Raw genomic sequence first — 26,197 nt, 5'->3', positions numbered from 1 at the left:
CCACCTTTCTTCATATCCTTTGGGAGTGCCGCGAGGTGGCGGACTACTGGCGCCGGGTCCACACGGTTATGGGACAGGTCACTGGGGTTGTGCTGCTGCCGGAGGTGCGTCGCTGTGTCCTGAATGTGTGGGAGCCCAATGACTACAGCGCGGCTCAGACTCGGTGGGCGGCCCTAGGGAACATGATTGCCAAGAGGGACATAGCGCAACTTTGGGGCGCTCAACGGCCGCCCACCGTGTCAGTATGGAAGGAGAATATGGACTGGTGTATGTTTAGGGAGAAGACTGTGTATGTGGCCCGTGGCAAGCCGGGGGCATGGGGTAGAATTTGGGGGCAATGGAACGCGTATCGCGGAGGCATCTGTACGCCCCCCCTGGTAGACACTGATATCGCCATGTCCCCCTGACCCTTGATGGCTCCTGGCGCCTTTTGGGACAACTACATATTGACGTTCATCTCCCTTGACCCCCTCCCCCCCCCTCCGTCCCCGGCCTCCCGGTACTCCTCTCTTTAGCGGTTTGCTCAATTGTCCTGACTGGAGTTTCCCGGGGGGAGCCTGACCCGCACTGGTTTCCCTCATAACTCGCCTTTTGTTTTTATTGTTTGTCTTTTTGTTTTTGTGATTGTTGACTTACGCTTCCTGTTCCTCGAGAACTATCTGGAGCCACTGCGGGGCAGTGCCCTGGGAACTGATTGTAGCCTTGATATGTGTAGATTTCCTTCTGTACCTAGCGGCCGGCCCGGGTGGTTGTAGGCCCGTACTTGTAACCGAATTATTGCTCAATAAAAACTTTAAAAAAAAAAAAAAAAAAAAAAAAAAAATTACTCATTTTACTAATTCACTATCACACCCTAACAGAACACCATTCAGCCACTTTTAGTACTACACAGCAACATCAGCAAAAACTGATAACTCACCCACAGAATAAATTATTTACACCATTGACTTCCAACATCCAAATACACCAGTTGAGACACTAAACACACAAGATGGAATATCACCTGCCTCCATCACTTGTTCACTGACACCTCAGAACACACATTCAGCCGTATGCAATACCAGTCATCCCTTCAGAACATCACTATGACACATACTCACAGCACCACCTATTGCATCAGTCACTCACTCCATTCTCTAGCCTTCAGATAGTTGCAATAGTACTTACCATTGGAACCAACCACTCACACTATCACACCATCACACAAACACACATGATAACTTGTCTACACAACTACATCTCAATTCAACCACTAACTTCACCACTTACCAACTTACTCTGGCATTTATATCAATTGACCATTCACAAAACCATTTTCACTGCATGCATGTTCAGTAGCCATTCACCTCTGGTGCTTTACTACTAAGTCAGTACACCACTCCTCTCAAGCACTCTTGTTAGCACTTGTTTGTTTGTTTCTCTTATTTCTTGCTTACTACCTCAAAACGTTCAACTCCTTTTAATCAAACCACTCTTCTTCAGCTACATGCATCCTTGATTCTCAGCTATTCGCAGCACCAGTCCTCCACCCGACCCTCCATCTGACTGTCCAACTTTCTTACAAAATTCACCCATCTCGGCCATTTTAAACATCACTCACCCATGCAATCAGTTGGATGAGTCATTCAGCCATGTCTCACCCGAAGATATGCGTAACCCTATTCTGCCTCACAGGATGACCTAGCAGCGCAAACTTTCTTTCACATCTCATATCCCAGCCTGCTATCACTCAAAACTCTGCCACTTGTAACACACATTCACTACTACACATTACTTGCAGCCCACACCATTCATTGCTTTAGTTGGTCCTTCACAACACAACTCATAACTCATCCTCAACACTGGTTGTAGGAAGGTGGAATCTGACTGCATGGTTGCCCCCACTTTTTTCCTGGTGTTTTGCTGGTTTTCAACTTAGTTTGGCAGGGATCCTGCTATTCAGGACCCCAGCCTCTCTGCTTTCCCCTTTAAATTGAGTACATGTACTTTAGGTCCATCCAGGTTGGATTCTGGGGTACCCTAGGAGGCCCTAGTATATGGTATACTATGTACCCAGGACATAGGTACCCCAGAGGCCTACCAGGGGCTGCAGCATGTATTGTGCCACCCCTTGGAAGCCATTTAAAATGACACAACAGGTCTGCTACAGCAGTTTGTGTAAGATGGTGTATGCACCCCTTACTGAGATATAGATTCCCTATATCTCTCCATATCACTGCACATATAAACCTATCAGTCAGCCCTATGGCAGGCCTTATCAATCCTAAAGACAGGGTGCTGGGTTTTGTGTGAGAGGGTGCCCATGCATGAGCAAAGCCCCTCTGCAGCCTTCGGAACGTTTATTCCGGGGTTGTTTGTGATGCAGCCAAACCATATACTCTTAAATGCATGATAACCTTGCGGTAAATGCTAACTTTGGAATGGCTGCATGGAAACATGTTGTGTTTGGTGTCAAACACATTGGAATCATACCTCCACACCAGTAACTGGTGTGGGAGGCATGATTCCACCTACTAGAGGGAGAAACATGGCACCACCGGTATACCCAGTACCAGCTTAACAGAGCCCTGGCATCACAAAATGGATGCTGCCAGCCACAGACACGAGTCTGCCCTCCTGGTGCTGGATGAAACTCCTGCAGGGGAGGCTGGACAATAGGTTTCCTGTCACAGGGAGGTGTGACCACCTCCCAGACAGGCTTTAGTGTATTGGGGCTGGGTGGGTGCACTCCAAGAGTGCTTTGAAGTCTGCACTGGGGACACATTTGGTGTCCCAGTGCATAGTCCAGCTCAAACCGGTTGCAGAGGCTGCCAGCCCCTGCTCTGATGCGAAACTGGAAAAGGATATGGGTGTAGCCACCCCTCTGTCCTGACCCTCCCAGAGGTGGGTCCCCAGAGTTTGTCCCACCCCTTCCTTGGGTATAAAGTAGGAACCCCTGACAACAGGACTTTAGATTTACCTGGACGAAACTCTGCTACAGAATCCCAGAACTTCTACTATCTACACGACGTTGGATGACCGAAGAATCTCCCTTGGAGTAAAGGAGTTACTAGCCTGCTTGGCAGGCACCAAAGACGCATCGGTCTGGTTTGCACCTCCAAAGCTCCTGAGGACTCCGAAGAATATTGCAACACAGGAGGTGGGTTTCTGTGGTCTCTGAGGTCGATCTGTGTGCTCAGCAACTCTGAGGTCTGTATCCCTCGCGGAGACCGTGCAACTCAAACCCCTGGACACAGCGACCATTTGCAGAAGCATCAGCATTGAGGGGACCTCCGAGGCTCAGCTTTGGGTTACTTGTAGCCCTGACCCTGAACACTCCATGAGTGTTCCGTGAGCTGGCCCTTTGTGTTTTCTCTTGAGGTCCCTTTGCGATCCCTTGTCCATCAACTGGGACAGCAGAACAGGAAAGGCCAGGTAGTGAACACTACTATGACCCAGACTCTGATGCTGGCCATGAGGATCAAAATGATTCTAACCTGGACAATGCAGCTTTTCCTGAAGGTGAGGGAGAAGGCCTCAGTGGCCCTCTCTTTACCCCACCTGGAAGAGTTGGAAGTGTGCCAAGAAGATCAAGATCCAACTTCCAGGAATCTAATCATTCTAGTACACCTGTAGGGACTTCTATCTCTCATAGGAGCTCTACTTCTCAGAAAAGGGTGTCCTGTTATGAGAGAAAATGCAGACTGCTTGAGTTTGAGAAAGCGAAGCTAAGGATCAAGAGAGAGCAGTTGGCGTTAGATAGGGAATCCCTGGAGCTCCAGAGAGCTTCAAAAAGTCTGTGTCCCTAGAGGTAGAGAACATACGCATGACCATAGGAACCTGAACAAGATTGTCCCTCCCTACCAGAGTGGGGATGACATCCACAAATGGATAGCTGCGTTTTAGAGGGCCTGTAAAGTTCATAGGGTCCCTCAGGAGCAGTGCATAGCAATCTTGTGGCTCTCCTTTACAGACAAAGGACTGTTAGAGAAGAGGATGCTGATAATTACAAAGTCTTGATTGAGGGGTTTGGCCTAACCACTGAACAATACAGGATAAAGTTCAGAGATACCCAAAAGGCTCAGACTCGAGACTGGGTTGACTTTGTAGATTGTGCTGCTAAGGCTCTGGAAGGTTAGATACATGGCAGCAAGGTGCATGACATTTTAGGATTGTACAATTTGATTATGAGGGAGCAGATCCTTAATAATTGTCAAAACCCGGTTTTACACCAGTACCTGGTGGACTCTGATCTGACCTCTACACAAGAATTGGGAAAGAGGGGGAGGAGCCAAGCACGCAACCAAGATGGACGCGTAGGCACAGGGCTCCCGAGACCCTCGCAGCCTCCCACGTCTATCCTGGCTATAATCCTGCTATTTCGAAGGAATATTACGGGTGATCCGAAGCTGAGGTGATTCCCGTTTTCTGAACTTAAATCGGACTTTGGGAACTCGACTTATTCTGTACTCCAGAAAGAGGCCTGCCCTGCGGTGCCACCCCGAACTCGGGTTGGCACTGTCCCCGAGCTCCAATCGAACAACAACGGTTCCAGAGTCCTGGGCGGGCCCGTCCCCCCCTGGTTTCACTTTCGTTTTTGACTTTCCTCTACGAGTCTGGTGGCGGGCGCTTGCAGTCGCTCGACGTTTGGGCCGATCTGTGGCTGTCGAGTGGCATTGACAAAGGCGGCTGTCCATCACTCAGGTGGACTCCCCAGGGTGATCGCTACGCCTAACAGGTATACTGGATCTGCTCTCCCTGCTGTGTAATGGCGGCCCGGCTGGACGGTGACAAGCAAAAGTCTAGAGCTACCCGGAGAGGTGGCTACGTGCAAACGAACAACATGGACCGCTATGCCCAGCAGAAGGGATCTCCCGGTTCGAGTGGGCTTTCGGATGCGGCCAAGGAGGGCCCGTCACCCTCGACGGAATTGACACTGCAAGATGTTATGGGTGCCATCGACGCCATGAAGGCTTCGGTCGGCCAGCAATTCGACTCGCTGGCCCACAAGCTGGACACCGTGTTGATCGATGTCAACTTACTTAGGGCAGACCTGTCGAAAACCAGTGAAAAGGTCAAATCACTCGATCTCACGACATCGGGCCTCAAGACAGATGTCTCTGAACTGCAGACGGAGATCCGCAGTTTGCGGGCCCTCAGCGACCTCTCTGTTAAGAGACTGGAGGATTTTGAAAGCAGGGCCCGGCGGAACAACGTGCGCATCATCGGTGTGCCGGAGAAGTCGGAGGATGGGCCGGTCGATCTCTTTGTGGAAGATCTGATCCTGAACAAACTAGCGCCGAAAGGCCTCAGCAAATTCTTCACGGTGGAGCGGGCACACAGAGTTCCGGGGGGCCGGCCGAGGCCCGGGGCCCCACCGCGACCTATCGTTGCCAGGATCTTCAACTTCAGGGACCGTGACGCAATCCTGCAGGCCTCCCGTGTGAATGGCCCGAAGAAGTATGAAAATGTGGACATCAGTTTCTATCCTGATTTTACACAATCGGTACAAAAACAGCGAATGGGATTTATGACTGTCAAGCGGCGGCTGAGGGACATGGGCTTGAAGTACTCTATGCTTTTCCCGGCCAAGCTACGTATTGAACTGGAGGAACGGACTTATTTTTTCGACCGGCCCGAGGCGGTTGAGGACTGGCTTGACACCTTGCACAGTCGGCGCGGCGGGGAGGAATGAGCCGAGGATGAGGGTGGTGGATCAGCGGATCAAGTGTGAACAAATGACTGGTGGTTCCTAGACAATTTTGTGTTCACCTCGGACTTGGGTTTGATGTATTGTTTTTTCTTCTCTAGGATTGTATCACCCTTTCTTCATCATTGGGAGGCTGCGGGGTATCTGGTGAGATTCTTCCTCCTCGGGGGGTTTTCTTTCTTTCCGTAGAGTAGGTTCATGTTGGGGCGACAGGCACACTGCGAGTTGGGGTAGCTTAATGGTCTTGTGCAGGGGTGCAGGGTGGGGGGGTGTGTAACGGGAGTTGGGGGGGTGGCGGTAGGGGAGTTGTTTTTGTGTGGCGTTTGTTTTGTACCAGGCAATCAGTGTGCTGTTTTTTGCTCTCAACGTGGGTGGGGTGACCGTTGTGGTGGAAATGGGGGGTAGGGGATTGCGCATTTTAACATGGAATGTCAATGGTTTGGGGGACCGATTGAAGCGAGGGGTGGTGCTACAATATCTGAAACGTCTCTCTCCGAATGTAGTTCTGTTGCAGGAGACACATTTGGTGGGACACTCATGCCATGCTATGAATAGAAGGGGCTACCGTTTGGTGGCCTACTCTGGTTTTACTACCGGCTCCAGAGGGGTGGGCATTTTGGTTCGATCCTCTCTCCCGCTGGAAATTGATGAGGTGATGCACGACGACCGGGGGCGTTACGTGGTGTTGGTTGGCCGGTGGGAAGGACAGACTTTGTGTTTGGTTTCAGTTTATGTCCCCCCTGGGTTGCAAACCACCACCTTTGCGGACTTGGGAGGGTTGCTGCTTGGGCTCCCCGAGGGCCTCCTGCTGGTAGGTGGCGACTTCAATTCTGTGGTATCGGGTAGAGAGGATCGGCACCCTCCCAGAGACCTCCCCGGGGCACACTCTTGGCTGGGTGGCTTTATCCACACTATGGGGCTTGTGGACTGTTGGAGATCGATGCATCCGGGGCTCGCCCAATTTACATTTCACTCTGGCGCCCACGGCTCCTTATCTAGATTGGACTATGTACTGATGCCGGCCGCCCAAGCTCAAATGATCGGGGAGGTCAGATATCTAGCTCGTGGCATCTCTGATCATTCCCCGGTCCTGCTGCACTTAGATGTGGTCTTGGGGGCAGGGGGGAGGGTGGCACCGATTAATCCCTGGTATTTGCATGACCCCACAACTCGTGCCCTTTTGGTTAAGTCTCTTGACCGTTATTTTGTAGAAAATCAGGGTTCAGTCTCATCGGCCGTAACATTGTGGGAGGCTTTCAAGGTGGTCATCCGTGGGCAGGCCCTATCCTTGATCTCCCTTGCTAAGAGACGTAAAACTGAGGAGGTGGTACGCCTGGAGTCTGACATAACTGACTTGGAAGAGGATCTCGGGCGGGGGGTCACACGGGATAAATTCCATGCCCTTTGCCTTAAACAATCGGATTATAGGGCGTTGGTTACGGATGCGGCCAAGCTCGCTAGTCGGGAACAACAGGGGCGCTTGTATGATGTTGGTGACAAGGCTGGAAAGTTGATTGCATGGCTGGAGAGGAGAGAGCGAGCTAGTCGTGTGGTCCCGGTGATTGTGCGTGCTGATGGTGTGACTGTTACGGATCCAGGGGAGATTGTGAGCTGTTTTGCGGACCATTTGCGTGACGTCTACTCTCCGGTCTCGGAGAGGCCAGAAGACGACTCTCGTCAACTGCTACGAGATATTGCATTGCCGTGCCTCTCTGTCGATGATAAAGAATTGCTGGATGCGGCGTTGACGAACGATGAGATAGCATCGGCGATTCGCTCGGCCCGTTCAGGAAAGGCTCTCAGCCCTAACGGCCTTCCGATTGAGCTATACAAGCTTCGTCCAGATAGGCTGGCACCTTATCTCCGCGAGATGTTTATTGCATCCCGAGAGGCCGGCTCCCTTCCGCGTGATCAACGTCTAGCGACTATTGTGGTGATCCATAAACAGGGCAAGCCGCGTGATTGCTGTGCGTCTTATAGGCCTAACTCACTCCTAAACGCTGAACCTAAGATTCTCACTAAAGTACTCGTTAATCGTTTGATTAAAGTCATTGGTGACCTGGTACATCCGGACCAGTCTGGCTTTATTCCGCACCGCAACACCGCGCTGAACCTGCGGCGCCTCCACGGAGTCCTCGCGAGAGTTGATTCTATTCAGGAGCCCGCCATTTTGGCGTCCTTAGACGCCACAATGGCGTTCGACACGTTGGAGTGGTCGTATCTCTGGGCGGCGCTGGCTAAGTTTGGTTTTGGACCTGGATTCATTGGATGGGTGAAGTTGTTATACGTGGAACCGCTGGCGCAGGTGGTGGTGAATGGTAGAGTTTGTACCCCCTTTTTGCTTGGGAGGGGCATGCGGCAGGGTTGCCCCCTGTCCCTGCTTCTTTTTGCTCTCGCGTTGGAGCCCCTGGCGGCGTGGCTCCGGTGGGAACCCTCCATGACGGGTATTCGGTGGACACCGACGTTTGAGGATCGCGTGTCGCTCTACGCAGATGATCTTTTGCTCTATCTCACCTCCCCGCGGAAATCGTTGATAGTGTTATTTTATGTATTAACCTCCTTCGGTCGCAATTCAGGGCTTGTCATTAATTGGGTGAAAACCTGTGTTTATGTGCTGGTTGGCGACCCCCCTTTTCTCCCTCGCGGCTGTCCGATTCAGATTTCACATTCTGGATTTAAATATCTAGGTATCCACGTGTCCCTGGATCCGGCGGTCCGTTATGCTCTGAATCTGCTGCCCCCGCTCCAGCGGCTGCGGGCCGATGTTGCTCGTTGGCGGAAGCTCCCGCTATCGCCGCTTGGCCGGGCAGCCTTATTCAAAATGATGTCTCTTCCACGCTTTTTGTATGCATTGCAGAATACGCTGGACGTGGTGCCCGCCCGATATTTCAGTGAGGTAGAGAGCCTACAGAGGCAACTAGTTTGGGATGGGAGACCGCAAATTGCTCTCGCTAAATTGACCCTTCCGTGGTACGACGGTGGCATAGCTCTCCCTGATATTAGAAGGTATTATTGGGCGTCCCAGTTGGTGGCGGTGAACCATGGGACATATGGCCCGGCGGTGAACCCCGCGTACGAGATGGATAAGCTACTGTTGCCGGGCAGAGATTACAATAGGGCGCTCTATTCTACGAAGGGTGGCACTAACTTAACAGGTCCTACGAAAAATTCAGTCCGTGCCTGGCACTGCGCCACCGCTGCTACGGGATGGACGGGCCGTCTGTCTCATGCGACTCCACTGTATGCGTCTGATGAGTTGGGTGATTTATGGCGTACTAAGGGCTTTGAGAAGTGGGATTTGATTGGAATTAGTCGTGTGGGGGATCTCTGGACGAAGGGCGCTTTTAAAACGTTTGAAGCTCTTCAGACGGAATATAAGCTGAGCGATAGGGAGTTCTTTCGCTATGCACAGATGCGCCATGCGCTACTTTCCGCTTTCCCGAATCCTGCAGACATCCCTGAAGCCTCCCCGTTGGAAGATCGTTTACTTGATGGTTACCTGCCGGATAGTACTATTTCCCTGATCTACAAAAAACTGATCAATACTCGAGCGGACCTCCTCACACATTTGCGAGAGGTCTGGGTCACCGATGGCCTAGAATTGGATGATGAGGACTGGGTCGCGGCCATAGCCTCACCGAGGGAGGTTGCCATACCGGCTCGCCTTCGATTTGTGCAGTTAAAGATATTGCATAGGGTCTATGTCACCGGTCCCTGCTTGCTTCACATGGGTTACACAAGTGATGGTTTATGTCGGCGTGGTTGTGGCCTGCTTGGTACTTTTCTTCATATTCTGTGGGAGTGTCCGAAGGTGCTACGTTTCTGGACTGGTGTGCATGCAGTGATGGAGGAGGTTACGGGTGTGGCTCTGCTCCCTGAGGCTTGGCGATGTGTGTTGAATGTGTGGGAACCGACTGACTGCGATGTGGCACAAGAACGCTGGGTGACTTTGGGCAACATGGTCGCTAAAAGAGACATTGCACAGCTCTGGGGTTCCGGTAGGCCTCCCACAGTTACGAAGTGGAAAGAGAATATGGATTGGTGCATGTTCCGAGAGAAGACGGTTTACGTGGCCAGAGGCAAACCTAAGAAATGGAGTAAGATGTGGGGTCCCTGGAATTCCTACCGTGGGGATATATGCACCCCCCCCCCCCCTTGGTGGTCACACCAGACGTAACGATGTCCCCTTGACTTTGATGTTCCTGGTCTTTTTCCCCTTTCGCTTTGCAGGATTGATGACCGATCTCTTCCCTGCCCCCCCCCCTGCCCTTCTTAACGCGAGTAACTGTGTAATGGGCTGCATTGTCGCTGTTGTCCCCCGCTCATGAGAGAGCAAGTCCCTGCTAATGGAGTTCTTTTGCCTGGTCTAAGTTTCCTTTTGTTGTTTTTATTTATAAAACAGTTGATAAGAAACCTTTCTGTAGTGCTGGGTTCAGTTGTGGGCGGCTGCAGCCGTTACACGTGCGGTTCGCTCCTGCTCTCATGATTGCTGTATTATTGTTTTCCACCCCTTTTTCTATGTTAGCGGCCGGCCCAGGCGGTTGTAGGCCCATGACTGTGAATATTTGATGTGTAAATAAAGGTTTAAAAAAAAAAAAAAAAAAAAAGAATTGGGAAAGAAGGCAGAGAAATGGGTCAGAACCAGAGTAAAGCCAAAGAATCAGGGTGGTGACCAGAATAAACATTCATCCAAGACCCAAGAGAAAGGTGGGGATAAATCAAAAGATAAGTCCACTACAGGGCACCAAAAGTCCTCTTCTGGGGGTGGGTCCCAAACTCCTTCCTCCCCTGAAAAGAAACCCTTTTGCTATGTGTGCAAGGAGCCTGGCCACTGGAAAAATGATCCCAGTTGCCCTAGGGTTGGCAATAAAGAAAATGTTCCCCCAAGTAATACTACCACTCCTCATGGTACTTCAAGTAGTAATCCCCCAGGTGGTAGTAATGTACCCAAAACGTTAGGTGCATTTTCATGGGGAACTGAGGTGGACCCTGGATTAGAAAGGTCCCCCTCCCAGGCCTCCTCAGTCTGTGATGGTGGGATGGGATTTGCCACTTTTACTATGAGTCCCAATACCTTGGGCAAGTACAGACAGGAGCCACTAATCAATGGTCAGAAGGCGTTGGCCTTCAGGGACACAGGGGCTAGTGTCACCATGGTGACAGGGAAACTTGTTCTCCCTCAACAGCTTTTACCTGAGTTCAAGTACCAGGTGACCAACATTAATGGTATCAGGACAGATCAACCCATGGCCATAGTCAACGTCAGCTGGGGAGGGGTCACTGGCCCAAAGAGAGTGGCAGTGTCCCCAATCTTGCCTGTAGATTGCCTGTTGGGCAATGATCTGGGAATGTCAGTCTGGCTTGAAGTTGAATACCAGGCCCATTTAAGAATGTTAGGCCTCCCTGAGAGAGTTGGTGAGGCTGTGAGGGCCATAGCCCAACCCCAGGGAAGTTTTTGAGTGATGGAGCCTAAAAGAATGGCCCACTCTCCTCCACAAGAGAGCACAAGGGATGAAAACAAGTCTTCTTCCCCCAGACTATAGGTAAGGGTCAGACTCCTCAGGGAACTGATCCTACCCCTAGTGAAGGAACTGCCCCAGAGGTGGCAACACCCCTGATGGCAGAGGACCCTTCCAAGGTGGTACCCAGTTTGGAGCAGGTAACCTGCCCCTCTCTACCCTACCTCAGTCAGCCCAGGGCTGCAGAGGTCAGGGAGGTCAGTGGATCCCCCTTACCCTTGTGTAGGGACCTCCCCCAGATGGACTCTGTTGGGCAAAGGCAAACCTGGGACCAAAAGGTTCCAAACCTACCATGTCCCCCCAGTGTTCCAACCAAAGGGACCCAACCCCCAGCTGTAGCCAGCCAAAGGTTTACCCTTAGGGCCAGATACAACTCAGTCATGGAAAGAAAGGCCTCCATGGTGACCAGTGATCTGAGGAAACTGAGACCAACTTTATTAGGGCCTCACTTCTCTACTTAGACACCCCACCAGCAAGGTCCTGGAGACACCCCAAGCGGTGGAGAGTCAGGGCACGTCTGGAGCAACCAGGTAAGTCCGTTGAAAGTTAAAGTACCCTTCTCAGGGACCCACAAGTCCACAGACAAGGGATCGCGAAGAGACCTCGAGAGAAAACACAAAAGGCCAGGTCACGGAACACTCGTGGAGCGTAGGCCGGCAATCTTCGGTGGAATTGCTGCTCGAGGTCAGGGCTACAAGTAACCCAAAGCTCAGTCTCAGAGGTTCCCTCAAAGCTGATGCTTCTGCAAATGGTCGCGGTGTCCAGGGGTTTGGGTTGCACCGTCTCCACGAGGGATACAGGCCTCAGAGTTGCTGAGTGCACAGATCGACCTCAGAGACCATGGGAACCCACCTCCTGTGTTGCAGTATTCTTCGGAGTCCTCAGGAGCTTCGGAGATGCAAACCAGACCGATGCGTCTTTGGTGCCTGCCAAGCAGGGGAGTAACTCCTTTACTCCAAGGGAAATTCTTCGGTCATCCAACGTCGTGTAGATAGTAGAGTAAAGGAGAGGCAGAATTCAAAGGAGTACAATAATATTATTAGTGGATCTCTGCTTAGTGCAATAGCTTAACGCACCAGTGCTAAATTGTTATAGTAAAAGTGGCAATCATAGAAAACTCATAAAGTAGTAATTGTGGAATTATCTTGGAGTAACATGAACATATCCTGAAGTTCCTCTCTGAACATCGTTTTGCAGGGGTAAGCAGGGGTAAATTGCAAGACAGTTTGCCTTTTCCGGTTTCCTCTTTTCTTTTCTGTGCACTAGTAAAATAGTGAGAGGTTTTCTTGTGTTCAGACAAGTAAATGCGCGCTTTATTGTAGACCATCCATCAGCATTTATTGGTGTGTGTGTGTTTTTTGGGTTTTTTTGGAGTGGCCATCGGCTCTGCCTATAAACTCATAAAACTGTAGATTTCTTCACTTCCTGTGTGGTTTAAACAAGGTTTTCTCATTACTACTCAAGATCATTTCACAATAATACATCCCCAACTTGAAATCGCCATGCAGTAATACAGCCAGAACTCCTCCTATAGAACTCTTCCTATTGCAATACATCCCCATCATGAAGTCATCCTCGACTAGTACAGTCCTGTTCTAAAGTTATCCTAGGATCATCCTTGAGTAATAGATTCTCATTCTGAAGTCATCACAAGATCATTCTGTAATAATACATCACCATCCTGCAATATAATCATCATGCAATCATCCTACAGATGTACATTATCATCACATGTTTTCCAATGAAGTAATCAGGAACCCGTCCGGGAGTAATCCAGCCTAATTCAGAAATCATCACGCGATCATCCTGCAGTAGTACAAGATCATCACATGTTTCCACTGAAGGAATCAAGACCTCATTCTGGGCTATTTTCTCGGATGACTCTGGAGTCATCTCATTTACATATTTCGCCCTATTCACATACTTCAGTATGGCTTGCGATGACTTCTCCAGATGATTACAGAAATAGCTCAGCTAATGACTCCTGGATGATCTTCATTTTTGACTTGGTATTCAAGCAGTCCCAGAGAAGGCAGATACCACTAGCAGGTATCCCTTTGTTGGCACAGTGAATCTGGTTATGAATGACCCCTGTTCAAGTGAACGCTAAACTCTCCATAATACTTACAGTGATTTAGGCACAATAATGCCTTGAGATTCCTGCCTTCTGCCACCACTGACAACTCAGTAGGCCCTCCTCTCGGAGGTACAATAGGAATGGGATGAAGTAGGTTCCTCCTGGGGGGCGATAAACCAACACAGCACAGAAATCATTTAGGGATCGCCAGGGGTTGCAGCTACGACCCTTGCCTGGCCCCTTCCAACTCCTAGCACAGCATTTGCGATCCCTGGGCTCAGCGGTAGCAAATACAGTGCCAGAAACACAGGGACAGCTCGTCCTTATGGGCACCAGTTAGGGCTGCAGTCTCCTTATTTTTTGTACATTTTCCTTGCTCTGTGAATATTAAAATATACTTCACTATAGTGTAATAAAAAAGGTGTACAAATAGCTGGAATATGATCCTCCGTAGCAATTAAGGTATGTAAAAAATGCTTTTAAATATATGTTGTGTGCATGCGTGCAGGTGACTTTATGTTTATGTGAGAGATTGTGTGTATGTGTGATTTTGTGTGCATGTGTAAACATGTGTGTGTGAGCAAACGTAAAGGTCAAAAGCATGTGAGGTCACCTCCTCTACCCCTGGCTTTTTGGTGAATTGACGTTCTTGCAACACAGCAGCGACTAGAAAACGAATCTGCTCTAAACAGAGTGAAGTGGTGGACAGCTAAATCTTAGCATCACATTATATTTTTAGACTAGCTTCCGTCTCTGATCATTTACCCCTCGGATTACAAAATGTTTTCCCCCAGAATCAAATGAAAGGTGTGATTATGTGACTTTATCAGCATTTGCATAGCAGATTTCTGTCTCTGATCCTTATTTCGCTAGTAAGCTGTTCAGAGTGTAATGCTGAACTTTCTGACACACTTGAGTGTGTGTTGCTGCATGAATTCGTGAGGCTACCGGGCCCTCATCCTACGAGGACCAAACATGGGCGGATTGCCTCCTTTTTCTCCCCTGAAAAGACAATCCGGAAAAAACATTTTAAAAAAAGCAATACATATTTTCTGGTATAAAACACGAGAGTGGCAAAGCTGGTAAAAACTCCAGCGTAACAATAAAACCCATTACAATATAGTCATACATCAGGAATTTAAATGGGCAAGTGCTGGCAAGATAGCTCAGTGAGATAAATGTTCGAACCTGCTACCTGTATGAGACCTCCAAGTCGAAAACTGGAGCCTCAGTTGGCCAATACCACTTTCCATTCTAAAGAACTCGGTAACTTGAGTAACATTAATTACAGTTAGAGATGGAAACTTTGCAGAAAGAAGTACTATACAAAAATTATTATGGTTATGAACAATCTTTATATTTCTAGGACATTGAATTTTACTTAAAGAAATCAAAAACAATCTGAGAGTGAAAAATGACATTATCCGAAAAAATGCAAGTTTAACCTATAATTTCTGCCTTTCATAGTCCCAGAAATTATACTGCAATGAAAGCCATGCCAAAGAATACAACAAAAAGTGGACAAGTTACTGGTAGATAAAAAGTTTGTGAAAAATGGCTTTATAAAGTGGAGACTAGGGGGCATATTTATGAGACGTTTGCGTCATGCTTGCACGCATCGTGGTGCGTACATGACGCAAACCTGTAAGTCAGATTTATGAAGCCATGGAAAGCCACTGTTATGTGGCTTTAAATGGGTTCATAGATCTGGAGTAAAGCAACCCGGCGCAATTCGATGCGTTGTATTACTCTGCACCAGGCAGTGTTTCTATAGTCGTTGTGTTGGTGTTTCCATGCAACTCTCATGGTTTTTGATGCATTTCCAGATTTACCAAGCCAGGTAAACCTGGGAATACGCCAAAAAGATACGCCTCACCAGGAGAGACGTTACAAGGAGAAATATGTTTAGTTATCCTCGTTTTTTACTCTTTCTACGTGTGCTGCATTCTACAATGAAATGGCTCACTCCAGAAAATTTCTTTGCAGTTGCTAATCTGAAAGAAGTCTAGCTTGTGTGGAATGTTGCATGCTGTGGGTTGGCATTAGTGAGTATTTGGTGATGAGATATGGCCAGATTTCCATATTGTTAAACCTTTGCTGAATCTTAAACCCAATCTCTATGGGTTGATCTATTTGTGTAATCCTGGGAATGCCACATTATGTTCTTAGTCTGTCCATGCAAATCTGCTCCCTTTTCTGCTATACAATTGCGAGTGCCTAGAAGAACATCAGTTTACAATGTGAGCGCTATACAAGAACAAGAAGAAGAGTTAATATTATAAAAGCCTTCTGCAGCCTTAACGTGTATTTGAAACATGTATGTATATGGTACACACGGTTTTATAACATTACAACGCATGCCTTTACCACGTATCCTTTACTATGCAATGCCTTTACCCTGCATATTTTTACCATCCATTTACTTTTAACACATGTGTTTGCAACACAAGGTAAGTATACATGTAAGATAATATGATATAGTTAGGACCGTGTTTCCATAGGAAAAGTGCTTTTTGACTTGCCTATATACTTAGTGCAGTTTGACAGATCTTCCCGAAATGTTCCCCAAAAAGTGTGCCAATGATTCGTGTTGCACATGGAAAGTTTTGGGGTGATCCATCAAGCGGGGGCCGGAAAAAGGGGGGTAAATAAGTGTGTTTCCCATGTTAATTCCTGTAGAAGCTCTGAACACGACTGCAGCCCAAACCCCTAAACGGAATTACACCAAATTTGGCAGAAAGGTATATTTGGGTAAGCAGACCATGCTTGAAGGTATTTGGTATAAATCCGTTCAGTAGTTGTTGAGAAATTGAAGGTAATCAAAATTTGTATATCTGAGATTGCAGCTAATTAGCAAATAATAACGAGCTTGTGCAGTGAACTGCCGAGCTCTGATTGGCTGCCAACACTTCAACCATGAAGTGTTTGCAGCCCTCTGAGTCCCAAAACAAAATATAAAAAAAACAATGGGGGACAGGATTCGAATACCATGGCACCTCAACTTGGCCATGGGGTCCAATACGGACCGCCCCGGGCCAAAAAAGCTTTTTTCCTTTTTTTAATATTTGCTGCAAAAAAACAAAATTCACAGCCAAAATAAAAAGAAACACAAGCATTGGCTCCTGTGCTTGTTTTGAAAGGAACCCCCAGATGGGCCAGATCCCAGGGGCATTTTCTAAAATAAATGAGTGGGTGGCACAGGGCCCCCCTCCTGAGGCTCTTTGAGCCCCAGGGACCACCACCTCCCGGCCTTTGTTTTATATAGGAGGGGGGCCGCATGGACCTCCCGCAAGGGGTTGAAATGATCCCGAGGACCTACACCTCCTCGGGGCTTTAATTAATTAAAGGAGGGGGACCTGCACGGATATCCCTCCTAGGCTGTTGAAAGCACAGGAGACCACCACCTCCCCGTGGCTCATAGAATAATAGTGCGGGGGACAAACAGACCCCGCGCCCTGGGGGCCACCTCCTCCTGCAGCAAAGAACATTAAATAATAAAGGGTGGACGCACGGACTCCCCGGTGCCCTGGGGACCACCACCTCCCGAGGGAAAATTTGACTATAGTGCGGGGGCCGCACGAACCCTCCATGCCCCAGCGACCACAACCTCCCCAGGGCAAAAATAGATTTCAAGGTGGGAAGGGGGCCACACGGCCTCCCTCCTGGGCCATATACGGCCACCACCTCCACCACCACCTCCCTGGGTTTAGCCTATGAACAACAAAGGAAGGGGGCTGTGTGGTCCACCGACCCATATATGGCCCCGGGGACCGCCACCCACCCATTGCTTTGCTCCCGCTATGTCCCCAGGTGTCCACCCCCGGGGACATAGCTATTTGCTTTTGCTTGGTGGGAGCCAAGCGGTCACCAAAGTACGGGAGGTTCAAGGCCTCTTTGGCTGCAATTCACTTTACAGGATCAGAGATCAAAGTTTTTACAAGCCAATCAAGTCCATCTTGATTGATGATTTTAACATGGTTTGCCAAAATTACGGCTTTCAATTTAGGGAATGTGGGCCCGATTCACAAAAGTGATCTGAGACAAAATCCTAACTTTACGACTTTTGGTATTCACAAAGGGCATTTAGGAGTAGTAAAGTTAGGAATCTAACTTTACTACTCCTAAAGGCCCTTTGTGAATACCAAAAGTCGTAAAGCTAGGATGTGGTCTCAGTTAAACTTGTTTTGGTCTTAAGTTTAGCTTAAGACAAAAACTTAAGTTTAACTGAGTCAAAATCCTAACTTATCAACTTTCAGTATTCAAAAAGGGAATTTAGGAGTAGTAAAGTTAGGAATCCTAACTTTACTACTACTAAATGTGCTTTGCGAATACCGAAAGTCATAAAGTTAGGATTTTGTCTCAGATTACCTTTGTGAATCGGACCCTGTGTTTTTATTAGCTTGCAATGATTGCACTTCCAGCCAGATGTCATTATTTGGAAACCCTAGAGCTCTGAATATTCAGAATAGTTGATCAATTTCACTGTCTCCATGGAAAAGTGGCTACTTTTTTGCCATCACAGCAAATCGTGATCTAATGCTCCATACATCCAAAGGAGTGGGCTGCCAAAGTGTCCCAAGCAGCACTTCCGGTGCCCTGTATCACAGAGTCACAACCTCATGGGTGTAAACTCATACCAGTATGCAAAAGGCCCATGCTAAACCAAAATCTGCTAATTTAATTACTCCATTGTTGTCTATTAACAAATGTGTTGGTGTTAAGTCTCTGTGAAGGACTCTGCATTTATGACAAAACACAATACCTTGAAAGATTTGGTATAAGTAACTCTTGACAAGAATTGTATGCATATACTGGTCAGATGAGATAGTATCCAAATACTTCTTCAAATTAATGGAAAGGAATTAAAAAATAAGATAAAGCCTTGAATCTTGCATAAGTACACCCTGAAGACAAACTACTTTAGGGTGTTGTAATTTTTTTAAGACAGAAATCTCTCAGATGGCTGTAATTGGAACACCTTCCTCTTCATTTTACAACCTAATTTTCTTCATGACTACCACTTGGCCAGTGGACTTTTGATGACCTTTATATACCACTCCATACACACCCACTCACAGACCGACTCAGACATTCACGCATCCACTCACAGACCTACTCAGACAGTCACACGTCCACTCACAGACCCACTCAGACACTCATACACCCACTCACAGACCCACTCAGACATTCATGCACCTATTCACAGATCCACTCAGACAGTCAGGCACTCACTCACACTCTGTCCATCATCTCCTTGTGTTTGCTTGTTCGCCCTAAGTTGGCAGGGTATGCACAGGCGTGGGTCCCTTGCTCACTTTGCCACTGGATTCAAGCTAGCCTGGCTGATGAGGGCTGTTAGCCCGAAACCGGTCCCAGGATGCTTGTTTCTGGTCCAGGAAAGACATGGCTTGGCAGTTCGGGTTGGACTGTTCCCATGAGGCACAGGGTCAAGACTGATTTGCATATAGCTGGTTCTGAACTGGGGTGGCAAAGTGAGCTAAAGAACGATGATGGATTCACCCCAGATGTGTAACTGGGGGTGGGTGTCTGAAAAGTTTCAGCACTCCGTCCATCATCTCCTTGTGTTTGCTTGTTTGCCCTAAGTTGGCAGGGTGTGCCCAGATGCGGGTACCTTGCTCATTTGCCACTGGATTCAAGCTAGCCTGGCTGATGAGGACTGTTAGCCCGAAACCGGTCCCAGGATGCTTGTTTCCGGTCTAGGAAAGACATGGCTTGGCAGTTTGGGCTGGGCGGTTCCCATTAGGCACAGGGTCAAGGCTGATTTGCATATAGCTGTGTCTGAACTGGGGTGGCAAAGTGAGCTAAAGAACGATGATGGATTCAACCCAGATCTATGACTGGGGGTGGGTGCCTGTAAAGTTTCAGCACTCCATCCATAATCTCCTTGCGTTTGATTGTTTGCCCTAAGTTGGCAGGGCATGCCCAGACGTGGGTCCCTTGCTCACTTTGCCACTGGATTCAAGCTAGCTTGGCTGATGAGGGCTGTTAGCCCGAAACCCGTGCCAGGATGCTTATTTACGGTCCAGGAAAGACATAGCTTGGCAGTTCGGGCTGGACTGTTCCCATGAGGCACAGGGTCAAGACTGATTTGCATATAGCTGTGTCTGAACTGGGGTGGCTAAGTGAGCTAAAGATCGATGATGGATTCAACCCAGGTCTGTGACTGGGGTTGGGTGTCTGAAAAGTTTCAGCACTACGTCCATCATCTCCTTGTGTTTACCCACTCACGTACCCAGTTAGAGACTCATGCACCCACTCACACACCCACTGAGGTACTTATGCACCCATTCACAGACCCACTGCAACACTCATGCACCTACACACAGACCCACCCAGGCACTCACACACTCACTCCCAACCCACTCAGATACTTACACACCCATTCTCAGACCACTCAGGCACTCATCCAATACACTGACAGATCCACTCAGACATTCACGCAACCACTCACAGACCCATCAGAGACTCATGCACTCACTCACAGAACCACTCAGAGACTCATATACTCATTCACAGACCCACTCAGACACTCATGTACCCTTTCACAGACCTTCTTAGACACTCACGCGCCTACTCACAGATCTATTTAGAGACACACACACCCACTCACAGAACTTCTCAGACACTCACACACCCACTCACAGGCCCACTCAGAGACTCATGCAGCCACTGAATGACCCACTCAGGCACTCACACAACTACTCACAGAACCATCAGAGACTCATGCACTCACTCACAGAACCACCCAGAGACTCATGTACTCATTCACAGACCCACACAGACACTCTCACACCCACTCACAGATCTATTGAGACACTCATGCACTCACTCACACATTCACTCTCAAAGGTTAGAGGTTACAATTAGGAAATAAAATTTAAAAAACCTTAGAAATTCACTTAAAATAACAAAGGATACAGGGGCATTATAGTTAGGAAACAACATTTCAAAAAACCTTGGCAATTCACTGGAAAGACCAAAGGTTCCAGGGCATTATAGTTAGAAAATAGAATTTTAAAAAACTAAGAAATTCACAGAAAAAGCCAAAGGTTACAGGGACGTTATAGTTAGGCTCACATTTCACTGGTACAAAACCAGTGAAGTTTAGCAGTTATAGTTAGCTAAGCCAACTATAACTGACACCCCCGCAATACACTGCTTATGACCTCACATATTACATCACTCAGTACAAGGTCAGTGACATCACTGATGACATCACTGATGACATCTCAAATTATATCACTGATGACCAGACGAAATAAGACTTGGGGTCCATGTGGGGTGGAGCGAAAACACCGGACAAGCTCACTGGATGGAAATGCACAGTCAGGGTCAAACACCACAAGAAGACCCTCACTCAGAGTTCACGTGAAGATATCGCTTTAATTCCAGCAGGATGCGTTTCGAGTATGTTAATAGCCTTGCTCACATATACCAGTATAGCGAATCACAGTTCTCAAGTACACCACATATTTTTGAGAAAAAAACAGTGCACAAAAATAAACATAGAAGATTAGCTCACTGAGCACCATAAAGTATCATACGGTGTTGATATGTCAACACATTATGATACTTTACTGTGCTTGGTGAGTTTGAAATGGCCAAAAAGCACCTTTTGGGAAGTAAAGCAAAATCTTCCCAGTGAGAGTGAGAGCCTTCTTTAAAAACATTAAAATCATTTTTTTTTATGGGGGGATACCCAGTTCCCTGCCATTTTTGAAATATTGCACATTTAACTACTTTCTTAACTGAGGTGAGACCACCCTAATCCCCCATTATTTTTTATTATTAGGAAGAAAGAAATTCTTTTAGAGGGGAAGCCCCCTCATACCCCTCTTTTTTGTAACCTTCCCAACTTCATCCCTTACTCACTCCTAAATCCTAAAAACACCCTTACCAACCAATACTTTTACCAACCTGTAAACCCTCAAAATACCCTTACCATCCTAAAGCTCTACTCACCGTAAACCATAAAACCACCCTTTAATAGAATTAACATTCCGGTACATTACCATAGAAAATACATTCTTAATCGTAATGCATGCATGGTTACAAATAAACAAATGATGTGCTCTTCTGCTTTGAACCTTATTGATTGGCGGCTGTCCCAATTTTGTTTCTGCCCCTCCACCCACCGATTTTAAAGGCGCCCCTAAGTGATGAGCAAAAAAATTGTTGATACATTTGAAGCACCACATTTGTTCGCATCAATTTGAATACTTCTTTTCCTCTTGTTGTGCCTTCTCTTCTGATTCTTTTGGTGTCCTGTTATACCATTAATACTGTTCATAGATTGGTGTATAAATGTGAAATTCTCCACCGAGGCCAATGAGAGAGGCTAAAAGCATATGGTGCAGAGTAAATCTATGAAACATTTCAGAGACTGGAAAAAACCTGGAATTCAGATATGTAGTTTGCACATCACTGGAAAAAAAATTGAATCTTCAATCCTCTTACAACGCTGCTGTCATGTGAAATGATTATGTGCCTGACTTTATCATGGCTCCCTTCAAGGGAATCGATCATTCACAAGGACGGGATACTATTTGTCTTGTCTAGCTCCTGTGATGCATTCACTTCACGATCATGATATGCTTAACTAATTTGTAATACCTCTTCTGAGATCCCCACTCTCAGGAAATACCCTTAGCAGCCCATACCCCTTTCCACCCCTAAATCTGGGAGTTCAAACTTGGGGAAATAGGAAACAATTAAACAACCAATAGAAAAAGAAACTCAAGAATTTAATGTCATACGTCTTTCAAACAGAAAAAATAACTGAGTCAGAAATCACTGAGTTGTTGCCCAACATCACATATGGGTATCACACAAACCAGATTTGATTTATACACATACATATGCACAAAAATAAAACTAGCAAACATCTTCTCTGAAAAAGAAGGTGAAATTGGTAAAGACAAACAGAAATATGACCTCACAGTAGGAGACAGGCTACTTCTAATGACCTTAATAACCCAGGATGAAAATGATGATAGAGAAGAAGCAACATCAATAAATGAGGAAATGATTCCACTTTGAGCGGTTCTCAGTGGTAAAAAACCAAAATCGTTATTCTACCTAAATCTTCCACCAGGAAATAAAATAGATTTATTCCATGAGGCAGTGATCAATGATCTATACAAAATACAGAAAACATCTTTAAAACAGAATGTAACTAAACAAGAACTGGCCTTACAGAAAGATGAAAATGTGGAGATCAAGCCTGTAGATAAATGGGCCATCATAATCCAAAATAAAAGTGATTATGTAAAAGAAGCTAATCGACATCTGTCAGTTAAATATTGTTGTGTAAAGTTGACAAATAATCCAGCTCAACAAATTAAGAATGAGTTACAACAAAAACTAAATGAAGAGTTGAATCAGGTCCTCATTGATATGGATGAACAAAAATATCTACCAATAGAATATCCAATAAAACTGACAATTTACTTCCTCCCAAATATCCACAAAGATCATATGAACCCTTTGGTTAGACCAATAGTTTTGTTGAATGGATATTTATTAAAGCCAATTTCAAATTTCAAATTACATTGATCACTTCCTAGCGCCATTGGTAAAAAAATCCAAGTTTTTATCTAAAGGACACTGAAAATCTATTATCACATCTACAAGAAGATCCATGGCAATCAACTTACAAATTAGTGACAATGGATGTTGTTTCGCTAAACACAAGCATAGACTCCAGGCTTGTGAATATTTCCAAAAGAACAGGAACATTATGTTTTTTCAAACATAACCAAATGTTAACTCAGATGATTAAGTTGTGTTTACATAACATATTCCTCTTCAGTAAAGAGGTTCATAAGCAAACAAAAGGAACTGCTATTGGCTTTTTTTTAACCAAGCTACGTGAATTTAACAATGGGCTGATGGGAACTGCAAGTGGCAGGGACACCAAAAATGATACATTTGTGGAGAAAACCATCATGTGGTTGCGATTTATAGATGATCTTTTTCTTATCTAGGGTGGTACAGGAGAGGATTTAAAAAAATACTTTTATATTCTCAACCACATCACAGTTAACTGAAAATGTATATATGAAATAAGCAAATCATGAGTAACTTTCCTGGATACAGAAAAAATTAAAAAACATACATGATACATATATGATTGACACAACACCTCACTGAAAATGAACTCCCACAAACTCAGTTCTCCATGTGGATAGCTTCCATCAAACAAATTTGAAATGGATTATTCCATACGGAGAGTTTTTCGGAATCAAAAGAAATTATTCACAAGAAGAGGAAAATTAAAACATAGCAGTGAAACATGGAAACGCTTTCAAATGAGAAAACATCCAAACAAATAATCCAGTTAATCTGACAAAGAGAAATCAGATTCTACAAGAAAAAACTAAAAAACTGAAATAAGAAGAAATCAGATTAATAACAAGCTACTCAGGGTAGACTAATAAACTACAAACAATATTGAGAAAACATTGGGAACATTTGAAACTAGGTTCTGGAGTTGCCAAATTAATAGGAGATCATGTTTGTATAACATATAGAAGAGCTTACGTTTTGAAAGATAAATTAGTACACCATCATTACAACATGTAGAAAAAAGTAAATTGGATTAATTACCCTGGTATTTAGAAGTGCAATCAATGCAAAGCATGTAAAATTGCTGTTAATACCAAGAACTTTACAACTAGAAATGGTCATAAATGTAACATCAAACAACATATTACATGCAAAAGTAAATGTGTAATCTATGGGCTAGAATGCCCATGCTATATGCAATATATTGGAAGCACAAATTGTGAAATCAAGTTTCTTGAACGCATTCGAGCAACAATAAACAAAGACCGAAGCAATGCTGTGGCAAATTATATGGGAAAGGAACATGAAAGTGATTGGAAACAACTTAAATTGTATTAAATTAACCAGGTGATAAAATCAGATACAGGGGGGAACAGAGAAAGCATCTTACCACAAAAAGAGTCATGCTACACTATGTTATTGCGCACTGAACACCAAAAGGGTTAAATCAAGATGAGGAATTATATGTGCGTCTACAATAAAAAGAAAAATGTATTGAACTTGAATATTGATTGAAAGGGATATATTTATCTTCAAGGAAAATGAGGAAATGACACAGCCCACTAAAGGGCTTACAACATTAAATGCAAACTACATTGATTAAAATAGATTATGGGGAAACAAGTAATAAATGGTGAAAAACATGTGGCAAGAATTAATTGACAAAAAAATGATTTCTTTGGAGAGGACAATATGGAACAAGATGAAAATGCCCACAGGAGGGCTTCACCACATAACATTAGAAAGACACAAAAACTCATGAAGAATAAATAATAACAAGGAAAAGTGGAAAAAGCCCACTGGAGGTAATCGACCAAAATGAAGCAATAAAAGTCAAAGAAATATAAAATTGAGACAACAGCAATGGCATTGAAAAAAATAAAAGCGCAATAAAAAGCACCACAGTTACCAGAATACACAGTGAAAAGGTGAAATCATGGTAGCACTTGCACAAAGGAAAAGGGGCAAGAGACATTCATGAAAAACTGGATGATGCACTTTTCCCCTCTTTTAATAAACAATTGATAGAAAGATCACATTTTCACTTTTAACTGAGCACATACTTCACTTTACAATTAATTTACAAGAAGCACAGAGCACTCTTCATGAAACTATACTGTGAACTACAGTTCCTAAGAGCGGCAAAAAAAGAAAGAACGGAAGTGAAAAACATGAGGGAAAAGATATCATCGTTGAGAGAGGACTCATAAAATAGCCTGTGAATAAGGTCTGAAACGTGTTGGGGATTTTTGTCAGGTATTATTACTACACAATAAAATTATTCATACCCCACTTGAGAGTGCGAAATGTTAATGTTGCAACCATAGCTTTTTTAAGAAGATTGCTACGGCATGGTCCCGCCTTGGAATCGCACCACCTGTGATAAAGTGTGCCATAGTTTGGACCTTGTTTCCATAAACAAAGTTATTTGGCTAATAACTTTGCCACCATTTGACGAAACCATGAAATTTCCAGAACTTTTTTATCACTCATTTCAGATGCTGTCTGGAAAGTTTTGGGGTGATTCGTCAAGCAGGGTATAGAAAAAGAGGGGTCACAAAATACTTTTTCCCGATGCATTTTCCCATGGGGTTTTTAGACGCGACTACAACCAGAACCGCTAGATGGAATTACCCCAAATTTGCCAGAAAGCTAAATCTTGGTCCAGAAAGAGCGCTTTTTGCTATTTGGTATACATCCAATAAATTGTTTTGCAGTTATTAAATGAAAAAGAAATATATAAATCTAGGGACGTGGATACTGTGCAGAACTGACAGAGCTAATGGTGAGATCTGATTAGCTGCCAAACACTTGAACTAGAAGTGTCAGCTGCCATGTTGGGACTTGGGGAAGAGCCCGAGTCCTCCCAAAAAACAAAAGGGGGTAGGGTAGTGTTAGAACTGTGGGTCTCTAGTTGGCAGAGGTAGGTACCTTTGACCAAATATGGACCCTTGCTTCTAAGTCAGGGAAAGGGGATTACACTACTGGATAACCCCTGCTCACCCCCTTGGTAGCTTGGCATGAGCAGACAGGCTTATCTCAGAGGCAGTGTGTTAAGCAATTGTGAACACATACAGTAACACAGTGAAAACACTACAGATGGACACCACACAGATTTTATAAAAATAAGCATTATTTATATAAACTTCACACAAGACCACAAATGACAAAAATCCACAATACTGTACTCAAAATAGACTTAAAGATGGTAGAAGTAACTTAGTTCAAGTTGATGATAAATGCGACATGTTTCTCACAAAAGTACCTGGATGCGTAACACAAAACAAACAAAAGGTTCGCAGGGATGGACATGTGTCGGTTCTC

At 45.7% G+C, this 26,197-nt stretch overlaps 1 long non-coding RNA gene and 1 pseudogene across 1 annotated transcript in view; one reads left to right on the top strand and one right to left on the bottom strand.

Moving 5' to 3' along the window:
* LOC146860241 (cyclin-dependent kinase 1-A-like) overlaps positions 1-21,305 on the bottom strand; it is a 52,193-nt pseudogene extending 30,888 nt beyond the window's left edge.
* LOC146860240 (uncharacterized) overlaps positions 1-26,197 on the top strand; it is a 117,886-nt gene that overhangs the window by 38,055 nt on the left and 53,634 nt on the right. The window lies entirely within an intron of this gene.

The sequence above is a fragment of the Triturus cristatus genome, chromosome 3_1 (assembly GCF_964204655.1).
Source record: "Triturus cristatus chromosome 3_1, aTriCri1.1, whole genome shotgun sequence".
Taxonomy (NCBI): Eukaryota; Metazoa; Chordata; class Amphibia; order Caudata; family Salamandridae; genus Triturus; species Triturus cristatus.
This window is presented reverse-complemented; position numbering and strand designations above follow the sequence as displayed.